Raw genomic sequence first — 14,768 nt, forward strand, 5'->3', positions numbered from 1 at the left:
ATGCACAGTGCGCTGTTTGGGCGCGCCGTTTGCGTCCCGGCTCGGGGGCCGTCGATCGCTTGCTTGCACGCAGCCGCGCACGCACGGTCGCTGCGGCGCCCCTGTCGCGTCGGCCTAACCGTCGGTGGCCGCTCGATGCCTCCGCACTGCCGGCGCTCGCCAGCGGCATCGGCATGTGGGACTGCCGGTGAGCTTGCGCCTGCCGTCTGCTACCTAGATTTCACGTCGCCCATCCACCTCGCGTCTCCGCCCGCGTGCCTATTCCTTGCTCGACAGCGATAGCTCGTGGCTGTAATGCAAGCTTAAGCGCGACGCCAACACGGAATATGCCAACTGTACGAGCAGCGACTCCTCACTTCCTTTCACCTCGTCGGCGGCTAGGGCTGGACGCAAGCATCAGCTCAGCGCCCAATCTCTTTGCTGCTGCAAGCTTGCGCACTACCAGCTCGTGGTGTACCTCGCGTCCACATGGCAGTGGCAGTGTGCGGACCGCCCGTCCACTGGAAGCCTCTGTAAACAGTTGCCTGGTGCTTCTGACGACGTCGCAACGCCTCAATCATTTCCACGCGGCGAGCTGTCCGGGGGGGCCCGTCCCTCGCTGCACTTGTGCGATGGCGTTACTGCCATCGTACCGAGCGAATGGCCTTGTTCCCTGTTCCTGCATTTGGGCACCAATATGGGCCATGGCCCATGGGGCTCATGGCCGCCACTGTCATCTGCACGATTCATTTACATGAGTATAGATAGATTCGTTTGAATTTAGTGGGCTTGGTTTCTCGGGATGGCCGGATGGGGTGGAAGTGAAGGAGACCGGTTCCTTAAAAAAAAATGCTAAGTGAAAACAAACCCTCCGCAGCCTGCACCTTCTGAAAGGATGGTTGTTCCTAGCATTCGTCCAAATTTTTCATTCTATTGGGCTGGAGGATGGTAAAGATGCAAACCAAACTGGTTCGGGAGACACGCTGACAAAAGGAAAGGAGAAAGTGGTGACGGAGGAGAAAAAAAAAAGAGAGCTGGCACATACAAAAAACTGCCGAGGAGAGGGACAGATGCTCCAGACGCCCACCTGAGGAATGTTGAGTACTCTATCCTGCTTATGATGAGTGAATTGTCAACCGTGCGGTGTGATCGTGCGCTTGGTCTTTGGATTGCAGGTACACGGGCGTCGAGTGTCGACGGGGAGCTGCCGTAGAGGTGCTGTGGCCGATGGACCGAGCGGTGGACGACGGTGAAGGGCAGTCGGGACCGGAACTCCTGGATCGAGGGCGCAAGCGGCGACGGAAGGCGGGTTTCTTGGTTTGCGCCACAAAACCAAGGAGGCAGACGGTGGTTGAAGACGCCAAGTCGTGGAGGCACGGGCGTCGGTCTCGGGACTGACGGAGGCGACGGGCGTCGACGGCGTCTAGGGCCTCGCTGCGGGCGAGGAGGTGACGGGCGTCGGGCGGCGTCTAGGGCCGTCAGAAGGCCGAAGCGGGAACGGCATGTAGGGCCACGGCGTGGAGGCGGGAATCTTCCCGCGCGTGAGGTTTTGGCGGTTTTCTCAAAACCGGCCACCTACCCGGGTTTCGCGGACCCTCCAAAACCGCGGACCTGATCTTCATCAAGATGGCGGCATCGCGGAGAAGACTTCATTTCGAAGAAAGAATCTCGGCCGTCGGATGAGATCGTGTACAGGGGGTGCTGCAGGCCAACCGGTCTGACCGGTCCCTGGCATCGGTCTGACCGGTCCAGCGTACCGGTCTGACCGGTCTCGCGGGTATAAATACCCATTCACTTGTGTTAGGTTAATAGTGGCTTTTATAATCAGTTCGTGAACTCTTCTGTTCTCCAAGCCGCCGCCCCTGTGTCTCCCCCATGTTCTTCTCTTTAGAGTAGAATTTGATTATGGTTTTGTGAGACTATGTATTGGATTTGATTGGGAAAGGAGGCCCCATCCTCCTTGTGCCCTCTGGGCTTTTGAATCGATCCAATCTCGTCGTTTTTGTGCCTGTTTGTGATGGATTTTGGTTTCGTTTTTGGTGCACACGATTGCGACGGTTCCATGAGCTCGTGCCAAACCTTCTGGAATCGCTAGCTCTTCAGAATTGGAGTTCTTGAGTTTTTGAGAAAACCCCAATCCTTCTTGATCTCTCCTCGAATTCTCAATATTTGTTGATCTTTAGGACGATATCTCTTAGGGATTTGTTCACGGGGTAGGGGAGAAGCTATCCCCCAAGTTTCATCGATTTTCTTGGTCGTTTGGTTGAGATTCATCGTTTAAATTCAAGTTTTCGGGGATTTTCTTGGTGCCACCGGTCAGACCGGTAGGCAAGACCGGTCTGCTAGTTTTTGAATAGTCGCTACCGGTCAGACCGGTCCAATGCACCGGTCAGACCGGTCCTGGCAGATCAGTTCTGCGGTCTCTCTCGATTCGCTTCCGATTTGCTTCGTGTTTTCGCTCGCTCGTTCGAGGCCTTTTGTGTTGGTTTAGCTTTTCCATAGCTATTCCAAACTTTGGTCAGAACGCCTGAGGGCTTGGGTGATTTTCGAGATATAGGCCGATGATTCGAATTTCGAAGAAATTTTGATCGGCTCCTATTCACCCCCCTCTGGTCGCCGGCTTCGGTCCCTCAATTGGTATCAGAGCTCGGTTGAGGTTTTCAGTACCTTAACCGGTTCGAAAACCACTCGGCGACCATGGCGAGTCTTGGTAAGATCCCGGTATTTTCCGGCGAGGACTATGCCTACTGGAAGGTTCGCATGAGAGCCTTCCTGCAGAGCATGGGAGCCGATGTCTGGGAAATTACCACGAACCAGCTTTACGAGGTGCTTGCTGTTCGGACCACACCTCTCCAGGTGACCCAGCACGAGGCTAACGCCAAGGCCGTCAATGCCTTGTTCGCTGGCGTTTCTCGTGCGGAGTTCTCACGCGTCCAGGGTTTTCAGGAAGCCCACAAAATTTGGACGTGCCTTGAGAACTACCACGAGGGTACACCTCAGGTGAAGGCCAGACTGTTCGAGACTCACCGGCGTGAGTACGAGAACTTCACACAGGAGCCGGGTGAGAGCATTGACTTGATGTTCAGTCGTTTTCAGTCGATTGTGAACAAAGTCAATGCGAACAGATCTGCTGGTGCCCTTGAGTACACAGAGCACGAGAAGGCTCTCAAGTTGCTCTACGCACTTGACCGCTCTGTGTGAGATCTCAAGGTGAACACGATCATTGAGTCTGCAGGCTATGAGACTCTGACCGTGAACGAGCTTTTCAGTAAGCTCAAGGCCACAGAGGTGGATAACCAGACACGAGCCAAGATCAATGGTGTCCCTCCTTCCAAGAGTATCGCTCTTGTGACTGGCCCAGGTGGTGGATCGAGCTCTAACGCTAACTCTGCTCTTGGCTTTTCTCTTGCCTCTTTGCCTTCTATTTCAGATGAGCAGCTGGAGACGCTGGGCGACGACGACTTGTGCCTCCTCATCAGCAAGTTCCAGCGCGTCTACCACAACAGACAGAGGAAGAATAACCCCGGGTGCTACAACTGCGGCGATCTGAACCACTTCATTGCCGATTGCCCCAAGAAGTCCGGCGGTGGCCAGAACAACTCCTTCGACTACTACCGCCACCGCGACCGCGACGAGGGAGGCTCCAACAAGGAGCATCGGCGCCACAAGAACCGCAGTCGTGACCGGGGAGGGCGCTTCGACAAGGAGTCGCTCAAGAAGCGCTTCCAGTACAAGGCCAAGAAGCGGGAGAAGGTCTTCCTGGCGCAGCTCAGCGACCTCGACAAGAGCTCCGACACCGACCGTTCTTCTTCACCGACCTCTGATGACGACGACAAGAAGAAGAAGCGGGACAAGGAAGCCACCGGCTTCATCGGCCTTTGCTTGGCGGCCGGTCGGCGCAAGAGCTTCTGCACCATGGCGGGCGAAGCCGATGGTGCTCGTGCGTCTTCGGGTGGACATGCTACACCGACGCACTCCGGCTCTTCTCCTGGATCCGAGAGCGATTCAGAGGTAAACTCCACGATCGACCTGCTTGATACAGAGGTTAGGGAGTTGTACGCTGCTCTCGACAACTAGAAGAGACTGCTTAAGAAAGCAGCTAGAGAGTGTAGAAAGCTTAGGGCTGAGCTGGCTTGTGCTAAAGAGAAATCTAGTGAGGATGAGTGCGCTGGCTGCATATCTCACATGAATGATCTTGTTGCTCTCCGTGCCAAGCATGATGAGAACGTCGCAAACTTAGATGTTGCTAAGACTTCGCTTTCTGACGTGTCTCACGAGCTAGCCAAGGCCAAGCATGAGCTTGAACTTGTCAAGGACGCTCCCATTGTTAGTGATGTGCTTGAATGCGATGAGTGTCCTATCTTCAAGTCTGATCTAGCTTCTTTGCAGTCCAAGTTTGCTACTATTATTTATGAACTAGAGGAGCTTAGATCTAGGCCTGCTTTGCTTGGCGCTTGTAAGTTTTGTCCCATGCTTAGGTCGGAGCTAGAGGAGAAGAACGCTTTGATCAAGTCTTTTGGAAAGACTAAGGTCGTAGAGTCTAGCCCACCTATTGACTTCTCTGTTTGCCCTGGTTTGATCTCTGATTTGGATAATCTTGCGGTAGAGAAAGCCAACTTGGAGAATGAGAACACATACCTTAGGGCGATTCTGAGTTGGGTTTCTAGCAGTGAGCCGCAGTTGGGCATGATGATTAAGCAGTTCAAGCGTGGTGATGGGTTTGGGGTCGGTTACACATACACGAAGTCAGACTTTGACAGGTTGTATGGTAAGATTGGCAAGGCTGCTGGAAACACTGCTAGCACGAGCACGCAGCCTTCGCTTGTTGACCCCGCGAATGGTGTGCTTAAAGAACCACCGAAAGCACCAACGTAGAAGCAGGTTTGGGTGCCAAAGCCCAATGAGCCGAGGAATCCCCTCGATGCGCTCCCTGCTGCCGCAGCCCAGGTTGCCCAGAAGAAGGGGGCTGCTCCTCCCCGTCCGCAGGCTAGGCCTCCACCTCCCAAGCGTGAGGTGAGGTACCACTGCGAGTTCTGTGACAGGGAAGGTCACTTGGAGGAGTTTTGCTTCAGGAGGAAGCGGGCTGTGAGGAGAGAATAGGAGAGACGGAACGCGGACATGTACTCTGCTCGGGTGCATGGTCCTTCTCGGCGTGATGGTAGGCAAGATGCTAGGGCGCGCCGTGTAGGTGGAGGTCAGGGAGACGGTGGTGGTTACCGTGCTCCAGTAGGTGGTCGCTTTGCCGGTCGTGCTCCTGGTCGTTTTCAGTACGGCTATGGACCACGGGATCGAGGCTTTGGAGGAGGTTTCGATGCTCCACGCTTTCCTCGCGGTGGTGTTCGTCAGTCACGCCATAGACCGGACGGGGGATAAGCTTTGTCTGGTTTTGCTAACCCTTCTGTAGAGCAAATGGCTTGACACTGGTTTGCTTCTCACTTTGCTAACCCTAGTGTTGAGACATTTGCTCACCCTTTGTCTCACTACTGATGTGCAGGTCAGAGGTTTGGAGAACAGGTGGATCATGGACTCTGGTTGTTCGCGCCACATGACCGGAAATGGCAAATGGTTCTCCAGCCTCACCCCGATGCGCTCAAAGGAGTACATTGTATTCGGGGATAATGGAAAAGGAAAGGTACGTGGACTCGGCGCTGTTCGGGTTTCAGATCGCTTTACCCTGAGAGAAGTTGCTTTGGTTTCGAACCTTGGGTTCAATTTGCTCTCTGTTTCACAACTTCTTGATGAGGGGTTTGAGGTTCGCTTCAAGGAGGGTTGTTCGTGTGTTCTGGATTCCAGGGGAGATTTGGTTTACTGGATTACACCTCGCGATCGGGTTTTCTTGATTGACTTCTCTGGAACTCCTTTTGGCGCTTCTCGTTGCTTGTTGGCTGGTCCTTCTTCTGATCTGTGGAAGTGGCATAGGAGACTTGGACATTTGAGCTTTGACTTGTTGTCGAGACTGAGCTCACTTGGCCTGATCCGAGGATTGCCCAAATTGAAGTTTGAAAAGGACCTTGTTTGCCATTCGTGTCGCCACGGGAAGATGATTGCCACTTCACATCCGCCTGTTAATTAGGTGATGACCTCTCACCCTGGAGAGTTGCTACACATGGACACTGTCGGTCCTTCTCGTGTGATGTCTGTTGGTGGGAAGTGGTACGTTCTTGTGATTGTGGACGACTTTTCTCGCTATTCTTGGGTCCTTTTCATGAGAACCAAGGATGAGGCTTTCGAGTTTGTTCGAGACTTGATCTTGAGGTTGAAAAACGACTTACCCCAGGCCATGAGAGCGATCCGCAGTGACACTGGCACAGAATTCAAAAACGCTCATTTTGACGCCTTTTGCAGTGATCAAGGGCTCGAACACCAGTATTCTTCTCCCTACACTCCACAGCAGAATGGAGTTGTAGAGCAGAAGAATCGGACGCTGGTTGAGATGGCGAGGACGATGCTCGATGAGCATAGGACTCCTCGTAAATACTGGGCTGAGGCGGTTAACACCGCTTGTTACGTGTCCAACCGCATTTTCTTGCGTGCTTTCATGCACAGGACTTCTTATGAGTTGCGGTTTGGACGCCAGCCCCGTATTGATCATCTCAGAGTTTTCGGTTGCCGGTGCTTTGTGCTGAAAGATAGAAATCTTGATAAGTTTGAGTCTCGCTCGTCTGACGGAATTTTTCTCGATTATGCTTCTCACTCTAGAGCGTACCGTGTGCTGATTATTGATACTAACATCGTCAGAGAGATTTGTGAAGTCACTTTCGACGAGACTGCACCGTGCAATTCTTCTGTCTTTGAAGTTGCAGGAGTTGATGAGCTCGACACCTCCATCTTTGAAGATGAGGAGGAAGAAGCTGCAGAGGGCGACGCTGAGGCTACCACGCATGCTGCGGACCCAGCTATCTCTGCCACGAGCTCGGACGATGACGACGGCCCCGACCCGACTACGTCTACTTCCCGGGGGCTGATCGAGGAGGTGACTCAGGCTTCACCAGCTGCACCTGAGGAGACACCAGCTTTGGTTGAGGAGGAGGCGACTTCGACACGGGAAGCACCGCGACACATTCAGCGTCGTCATCCACCTCAACAGATGCTAGGTGATCTCAACGAGCGACTCACCAGGTCCAAGGTAACAAGTATCACTGGCTTTGCGCATTCAGCATTTGTTGCCTCTTTTGAGCCCAAAGATATTGGACACGCTCTTTCTGATTCTAATTGGTCAATGCCATGCATGAGGAACTTGAAAATTTTGAAAGAAACCAAGTTTGGGTTTTAGTCGAGCCTCCACCTGCTTGTAATCCCATCTGAACGAAGTGGGTTTTCAAAAACAAGCAGGGTGAGGATGGGTTGGTTGTTCGAAACAAGGCTCGTCTTGTTGCCCAGGGGTTTTGCCACAAAGAGGGTATTGATTTTGAGGAGACTTTTGCTCCTGTTGCTCGTTTGGAAGCTATTCGTATCTTTCTTGCATTTGCTGCTTCCAAGGGTTTTAAAGTTTTCTAAATGGATGTTAAATCTGCCTTCTTGAATGGTTTTATCGAAGAAGAGGTTTATGTGAAACAACCCCCTGGTTTCGAAAATCCCAAGTTTCCAAACCGTGTTTATAAACTTCAAAAAGCTCTTTACGGTTTGAAACAGTCACCTAGAGCTTGGTATGATAGATTAAAAATCTTTTTGCTGACTCAGGGCTTTAAAATGAGATGTGTGGATAAAACGTTGTTCCTCATGCGGTATGGCAATGACTTTCTATTAGTTCAGATATACGTGGATGATATTATCTTTGGTGGCTCTTCTCACGCTCTTGTCTCCAAGTTTTCTGAGCAGATGTCCAGGGAGTTCGAGATGAGCATGATGGGTGAGTTGCAGTTCTTCCTCGGGCTGCAGATCAAGCAAACTCCTCAGGGCACTTTTGTCCATCAAGCCAAGTACACTAGAGACTTGCTACGGAAGTTCGACATGAGTGACTTGTCTCCTCAGCCGACTCCGATCAGCACATCTACGGCGCTTGATGAGGACTTGGACAGCGAGGGGTGGACCAGAAGGAGTACAGGAGCATGATCGGCTCTCTCCTGTACCTGACGGCGACGTGACCGGACATCCAGTTCGGCGTCTGCCTCTGCGCGCGGTACCAGGCTTCTCCGCGCACCTCCCACAGGCAGGTGGTGAAACGCATCTTCAGGTATCTGAAATTCACCCCTGAATTTGGTCTTTGGTATCCTGCGGATTCTTCTCTGGTTTTGGTGGGCTTTTCTGATGCCGATTTCGGTGGGTATCGGTTGGATCGCAAGTCGACATCCGGCACTTGTCAATTTCTCGGTACATCTTTGGTGTCTTGGTCCTCTCGCAAGCAGGCTAGCGTAGCGCTTTCTTCCACAGAAACTGAGTACGTTGCTACTGCTAGCTGCTACTCCCAGATCCTTTGGATGAAGCAAACCTTGCAGGATTATGGCTTGAGTTTCGGTAGGGTTCCCATCTTTGTAGACAACATGTCAGCCATTAGCATTGCAAAGAACCCTGTCCTACACTCCAGAACCAAGCACATAGACATCCGATTCCATTTCCGGCGAGACAATCATGAGAGAGGACACATAGACCTGATCCATGTCCCTTCAGAGAGGCAAACCGCAGATATCCTAACCAAACCGCTTGTGCAGGACACTTTTGCTCGCTTGCGAGGGGAGCTCGGGGTCTGTTACCCCTTTTGATTGCTGACTTTTCTTTGGTTAGCTTTGTAGGTTTTACTTGTCCTTCTCTTTGTTTTCTAAGTTTGGTAGTTGCATTGTGCATACGCATTGTACATGTTTGCATTTTGCATTGTCTCACTTGCACTAGCATTCTTGTATACATTACTATGATCTTCTAGTGCCTGCTAGTGTGAGTTGATAAATTTGATCATGTATAGCTTGCTCCACTGTGTATATGACATCATCTGAGTTAAGCTATTTTGATTTGAAATTCTGAAAACATGATCACCCTGTTTTGGCTACTAGCATGTTAGGGCGTGTTGATGTTCTTTGCTATCTTACTCATGCTAGTGTAGCCTTTTGTTCAGCAATTCATACTTGAAATGATCTAAATCTGATAAAATTGCTTGAACTGTTCTTGAAATGAATTGAAAAGATCCAGGTGGGATTGCTTGTCACACTGATCGAGCTTTCGAGACGGCTCACTTTGCACTTGTGAGAACCCGGGCAAGGCTGTGCATGACTGAAACGAGTGCCTTAATCTTCTGATTGTCTTTTGGCATAGGCTTGGCCTCGTTGCTAAGTGAAGCATGACAAGCTTTCAACTCCTGGCATTAAGAATTGCTTGATAAAAATTTGGTTGAAAAATGAATGTGTGCAACATGCTTTGGCTAGTTTGGCTCACCTGTATGAGTTTGATTAGCACTGCTTTCCATTTCCTACTTGTTAGTGCTAGATCATGGGTGATGCTTTTATTTCTCCTAAACTGAACTTGCCTAGCTCTAGACTGATTTGATATACCCTGTTGAGCTAGATGCAGGCCCTGTTTATGGATGCACACGTGCTTGTGACTAGATGTTGCTCATATCCTTGTATCCCTGAATGCTTTCACTTACACCTCCTGTATTGCATTCATTGCATAGCATCTGTTCAAGGGGAGTCTCAGCTTCAGGGGGGAGCTTTAGGTCTTTTTAGGCTTGATGTGTGCATGTGCCAACAAGGGGGAGAATTTTGAGAGAAGTGATCGAACAAGGGGGAGACTTGTTTGATTTTTGAAAAACCTGTTGTGCACAGGGCTTTGAGAGTGCATCATTTTGGGAGAGTTGCACTTGTGATAGGGAAAGCTTTGCTTGGGGAGTTTCTGTTTTGTTCTTGGCTCCTGGTTTTCCTCGTTTTTCCCTCTGCTTCTTGCATGACTGCGTCGAGCGTTACCTCTGTCTTTGAGGAGTCATGTTTTGGCTTTTGATCGATTGCATCGAGCCGTTGCCCTTGTCTTAGGGGATCGATCTCTACTTGAGTAAGTGACTGATTCTGCTTTTCTGAGCTTTGTGTCACTTGCTTGAGTTCTTCACTTTCTTGCTTCTCTTTTTATCACTTCTCTGCTTTCAGGTGGTGTGTTGACAATGCACTCATCAAGGGGGAGATTGAGGAATGTTGAGTACTCTATCCTGCTTGTGATGAGTGAATTATCAACTGTGCGGTGTGATCGTGTGCTTGGTCTTTGGATTGCAGGTACACGGGCGTCGAGTGTCGACGGGGAGCTGCCGTGGAGGTGCTGTGGCCGATGGACCGAGCGGTGGACGGCGGTGAAGGGCAGTCGGGACCGAAGCTCGGACCGGGCGGCAGCTGTGGTGTCCACTCCTGGATCGAGGGCGCAAGCGGCGACGGAAGGCGGGTTTCTTGGTTTGCGCCACAAAACCAAGGAGGCGGACGGCTGTTGAAGACGCCAAGTCGTGGAGGCACGGGCGTCGGTATCGGGACTGACTGAGGCGACGGGCGTCGACGGCGTCTAGGGCCTCACTGCGGGCGAGGAGGTGACGGGCGTCGGGCGGCATCTAGGGCCGTCAGAAGGCCGAGGCGGGAACGGCGTCTAGGGCCACGGCGTGGAGGCGGGAATCTTCCCGCGCGTGAGGTTTTGGCGGTTTTCTCAAAACCGGCCACCTACCCGGGTTTCGCGGACCCTCCAAAACCGCGGACCTGATCTTCATCAAGATGGTGGCATCGCGGAGAAGACTTCGTTTCGAAGAAAGAACCTCGGCCGTCGGATGAGATCGTGTACAGGGGGTGCTGCAGGCCAACCGGTCTGACCGGTCCCTGGCACCGGTCTGACCGGTCTAACCAACCGGTCTGACTGGTCCAGCGTACCGGTCTGACCAGTCCCGCGGGTATAAATACCCCTTCACTTGTGTTAGGTTAATAGCGGCTTTTGTAATCAGTTCGTGAATTCTTCTGTTCTCCAAGCCGCCGCCCCTGTGTCTCCCTCCCCCTGTTCTTCTCTTTAGAGTAGAATTTGATTATGGTTTTGTGAGACTTTGTATTGGATTTGATTGGGAAAGGAGGTCCCATCCTCCTTGTGCCCTCTGGGCTTTTAAATCGATCTCGTCATTTTTGTGCCCGTTTGTGATGAATTTTGGTTTCATTTTTGGTGCACACGATTGCGACGGTTCCATGAGCTCTTTGTAGTGGTTCCTCTGTTTCTAGCCTCATGCCAAACCTTCTGGAATCGCTAGCTCTTCAGAATTGGAGTTCTTGAGTTTTTGAGAAAACCCCAATGCTTCTTGATCTCTCCTCGAATTCTCAAGATTTGTTGACCTTTAGGACGAGATCTCTTAGGGATTTGTTCACGGGGTAGGGGAGAAGCTATCCCCCAAGTTTCATCGATTTTCGTGGTCGTTTGGTTGAGATTCATAGTTTGAATCCAAGTTTTCGGGGGTTTTCTGGGTGCCACCGGTCAGACCGGTAGGCAAGACCGGTCAGACCGGTATGCTAGTTTTTGAACAGTCGCGACCGGTCAGACCGGTCCAGTGCACCGGTCAGACCGGTCCTGGCAGATCAGTTCTGCGGTCTCTCTCGATTCGCTTCCGATTTGCTTCGCGTCTTCGCTCGCTCGTTCGAGGCCTTTTGTGTTGGTTTAGTTTTTCCATAGCTATTCCAAACTTTGGTCAGAACGCCTGAGGGTTTGGGTGATTTTCGGGATATAGGCCGACGATTCGAATTTCGAAGAAATTTTGATCGGCTTCCATTCACCCCCCTCTGGTCGCCGGCTTCGGTCCCTCACCACCCTTGCTGGGTCGGCTGGAAAAAGGAGGAGGGAGGAGATCATGGGGGAGATGCTGCAGGGAGGGGATAAACCGATAAAGGAGGATGCGGTGATGGGAGCTGCTCTGGATAATGAAATTGTTGAAGCGGGACTGGTGGACCAGTCTTGCAAGGATCAATGAAGATAGCAGCATGGAACTGCCAAGGTCTGGGCAACCGCTCGGCAGTTCGGGGCCTTTTGGGGTTCCAGAAGGCCGAGGGAGCTGATATTTTGCTCCTGTCGGAGACAAAGCTCGATGGGCGCAGAATGCAACGTTTTTGGTGGATGCTTGGACTCCCAAATTTGCTAGTCCAAGACTGTGATGGAGGGGGGGGGGGAGGGGAGGGAATTGCAGTGTTATGGAGGAGGGGCGTTGAGGTGTTATTGCGCAACATGTCGAAATACCACATTGATATGGATGTGCGTGAGGATGGTGGAATGTGCTGGCGGTTCACCGGGGTATACGGGGAGCCGCAACATGAGCAGAAGCACAAGACCCGGAACATGATGAGATCCCTCATTACAAGTCCAACAACGCCATGGCTAATGGCTGGAGATTTCAATGAAATCCTTTTCGCATATGAGAAAGAGGGGGGCAGACTGAAAAGCTAGAGGGAGATGGACAGTTTTAGGGAGGCGCTGGTGGAGTGTGGGTTGCATGACTTGGGCTTTGAAGGGGACATGTTCACGTGGAGAAATAATAGTCACGCTGCTTCTGACTATATCAGGGAGAGGCTGGACCGGGGGGTGGCCAATAAGGAGTGGCAGCTCATGTTCCCAGATGCGCGGGTGGTTAATGGCGATCCTCGACATTCAGACCATAGACCTGTGATCATTACGACGGCGGCACGTCGAGGTAGTGGTCTCGGAGGTGGGAGTCAAAAGCTGTTCCGGTTTGAGGCAGCTTGGCTGGAGGAAGAAAAGTGCATGGAGGTGGTGGAAGCGGCGTGGCGGGAGGCGGTGGGAAGTGGAGAGATGGCGGTGTCCGATGCGTTGAAAGTGTGACGAGTGGACTTGGCCAATGGAGCATTAATGTCTTGGAGATCTGGAGAAGCGGTTGAAGTTCTTGAAAAAGGAGTTAGAGATGTGTAGAAGGAGACCGATCTGCCTGGAGGGAGGGCGAGGGAGGGGGTGCTGAGATTCAAATTGGAGAGGGTGGAGGAACAAATAGATCTTTACTGGAAGCAACGAGCACATGTCAAATGGCTGGAGAAAGGAGATAGGAATACATCCTTTTCCATGCAGCCTGCTCGGAGAGGAGGAGACAAAATCATATTGGGAGTTTGAAAAAAGTAGATGGGAGTTGGGTGGAAGGAGAAGAGGAAAAGAAAGCTTTTATCACTAATCATTTTGTGCAGCTATTCAGGTCACAGGGCAGCCATGATACTAATCGGCTGCTAGACAAGGTGGATCGTAAAGTCACTGAGGAGATGAATGAGATGCTCTCCAGGAGTACACAGTGGAGGAGGTGAAGGCGGCCTTGGATGGTATTGGCGACTTGAAAGCCCCGGGGCCGGATGGATTGCCAGCAATATTCTATAAGAGGTTCTGGCAAATTGTGGGAGAGAATGTGCAAAATGAAGTATTGCAAGTCCTGCTTGGAGGAGCAATGCCGCCCGGTTGGAACGAGACGGTAATCGTGCTAATCCCAAAGGTACCACACCCTGAGCTTGTCAAAGATCTCCGCCCTATCAGTTTATGTAATGTTTTGTACAAGATTATTTCCAAAACCTTGTCTAATAGACTCAAGAAAGTCCTGCCGGATGTGATTAGCACAGAGTGCCTTTGTTCCCTGCAGACTTATATTGGATAATATTCTGATCGCGTACGAGATGACCCATTATATGCAAAGGAAGAAAAAAAGGTAAAGAGGGATAAGCAGCTATAAAGCTTGATATGAGAAAAGCGGATGATCGAGTGGAGTGGTCGTTCTTACGTGATATGATGCGCAAGCTGGGCTTTTGTGAGAGGTGGGTGGATCTCGTGATGAAGTGTGTTACGTCGGTGTCATACAAAATCCGTATGAATGGGCAGCTAACGGATAGCTTCCAACCGGAGAGGGGATTGTGGCAGGGCGACCCATTGTCGCCTTACCTCTTTCTGATTTGTGCAGAAGGATTCTCAGCTTTGTTGGAAAAGGCAGAGATGGATGGAGGATTGAGGGGGGTCAAGATTTGCCATGGAGCTCCGAGCGTCTCTCATCTCTTGTTTGCCGACGACTCACTAATCCTATGTCGTGCTCGTGCAGATGGGGGTGATGCGCAGCGGCTACAGTGTATTCTTCAGATTTATGAGGAGTGTACAGGGCAAATGATAAACAAGGAGAAGTCAGCGGCGATGTTCAGCCCTAATGCATGAACAGAGAAATGAGCCGAGGTGATGCAGGCACTAGATATCCAACATGAAACAATGAACGAGAGGTACTTGGGGCTTCCGGTCTTTGTAGGGAGATCTAAGACACACGTCTTTGGCTACCTGAAGGAGAGAATCTGGAAGCGGATCCAAGGGTGGAAGGAGAGAATGTTGTCGCGGGCAGGGAAGGAGATCATGATAAAAGCAGTAGCACAGGCTATTCCTAGCTACATTTGCCATGGGTTGCTTCGATTTGACAAAGAACATGTGTGATCAAATCAGTACCATGATAGGAAGATTTTGGTGGAGCCAACAAGAGAAGGAGAATAAAATTCATTGGATCAGCTGGGATAAACTCACCCTCCCCAAGTGCAAGGGCGGCCTTGGCTTCCACGACATTCATGTGTTTAACCTGGCGATGTTAGCTAAGTAGGGGTGGAGACTAATCCAAAATCTGGACTCACTATGTGCAAGAATATTGTGGGCTAAATACTTCCCGCATGGAGATTTTATGAAGGCAAAATTATCTGGTCCGATATCCTACACGTGGAGGAGTATCATGAAGGGAGTGTAGCTGCTTGCTGAGGGAGTAATTTGGCGAGTTGGAAATGGAGAAAGCATTAATATATGGTCTGACCCATGATCCCAAGAGGTTTTACCAGGAGAGTGATTACTCCAAG

This window comes from Panicum virgatum, chromosome 2N (genome assembly GCF_016808335.1).
Source record: "Panicum virgatum strain AP13 chromosome 2N, P.virgatum_v5, whole genome shotgun sequence".
Taxonomy (NCBI): domain Eukaryota; kingdom Viridiplantae; phylum Streptophyta; class Magnoliopsida; order Poales; family Poaceae; genus Panicum; species Panicum virgatum.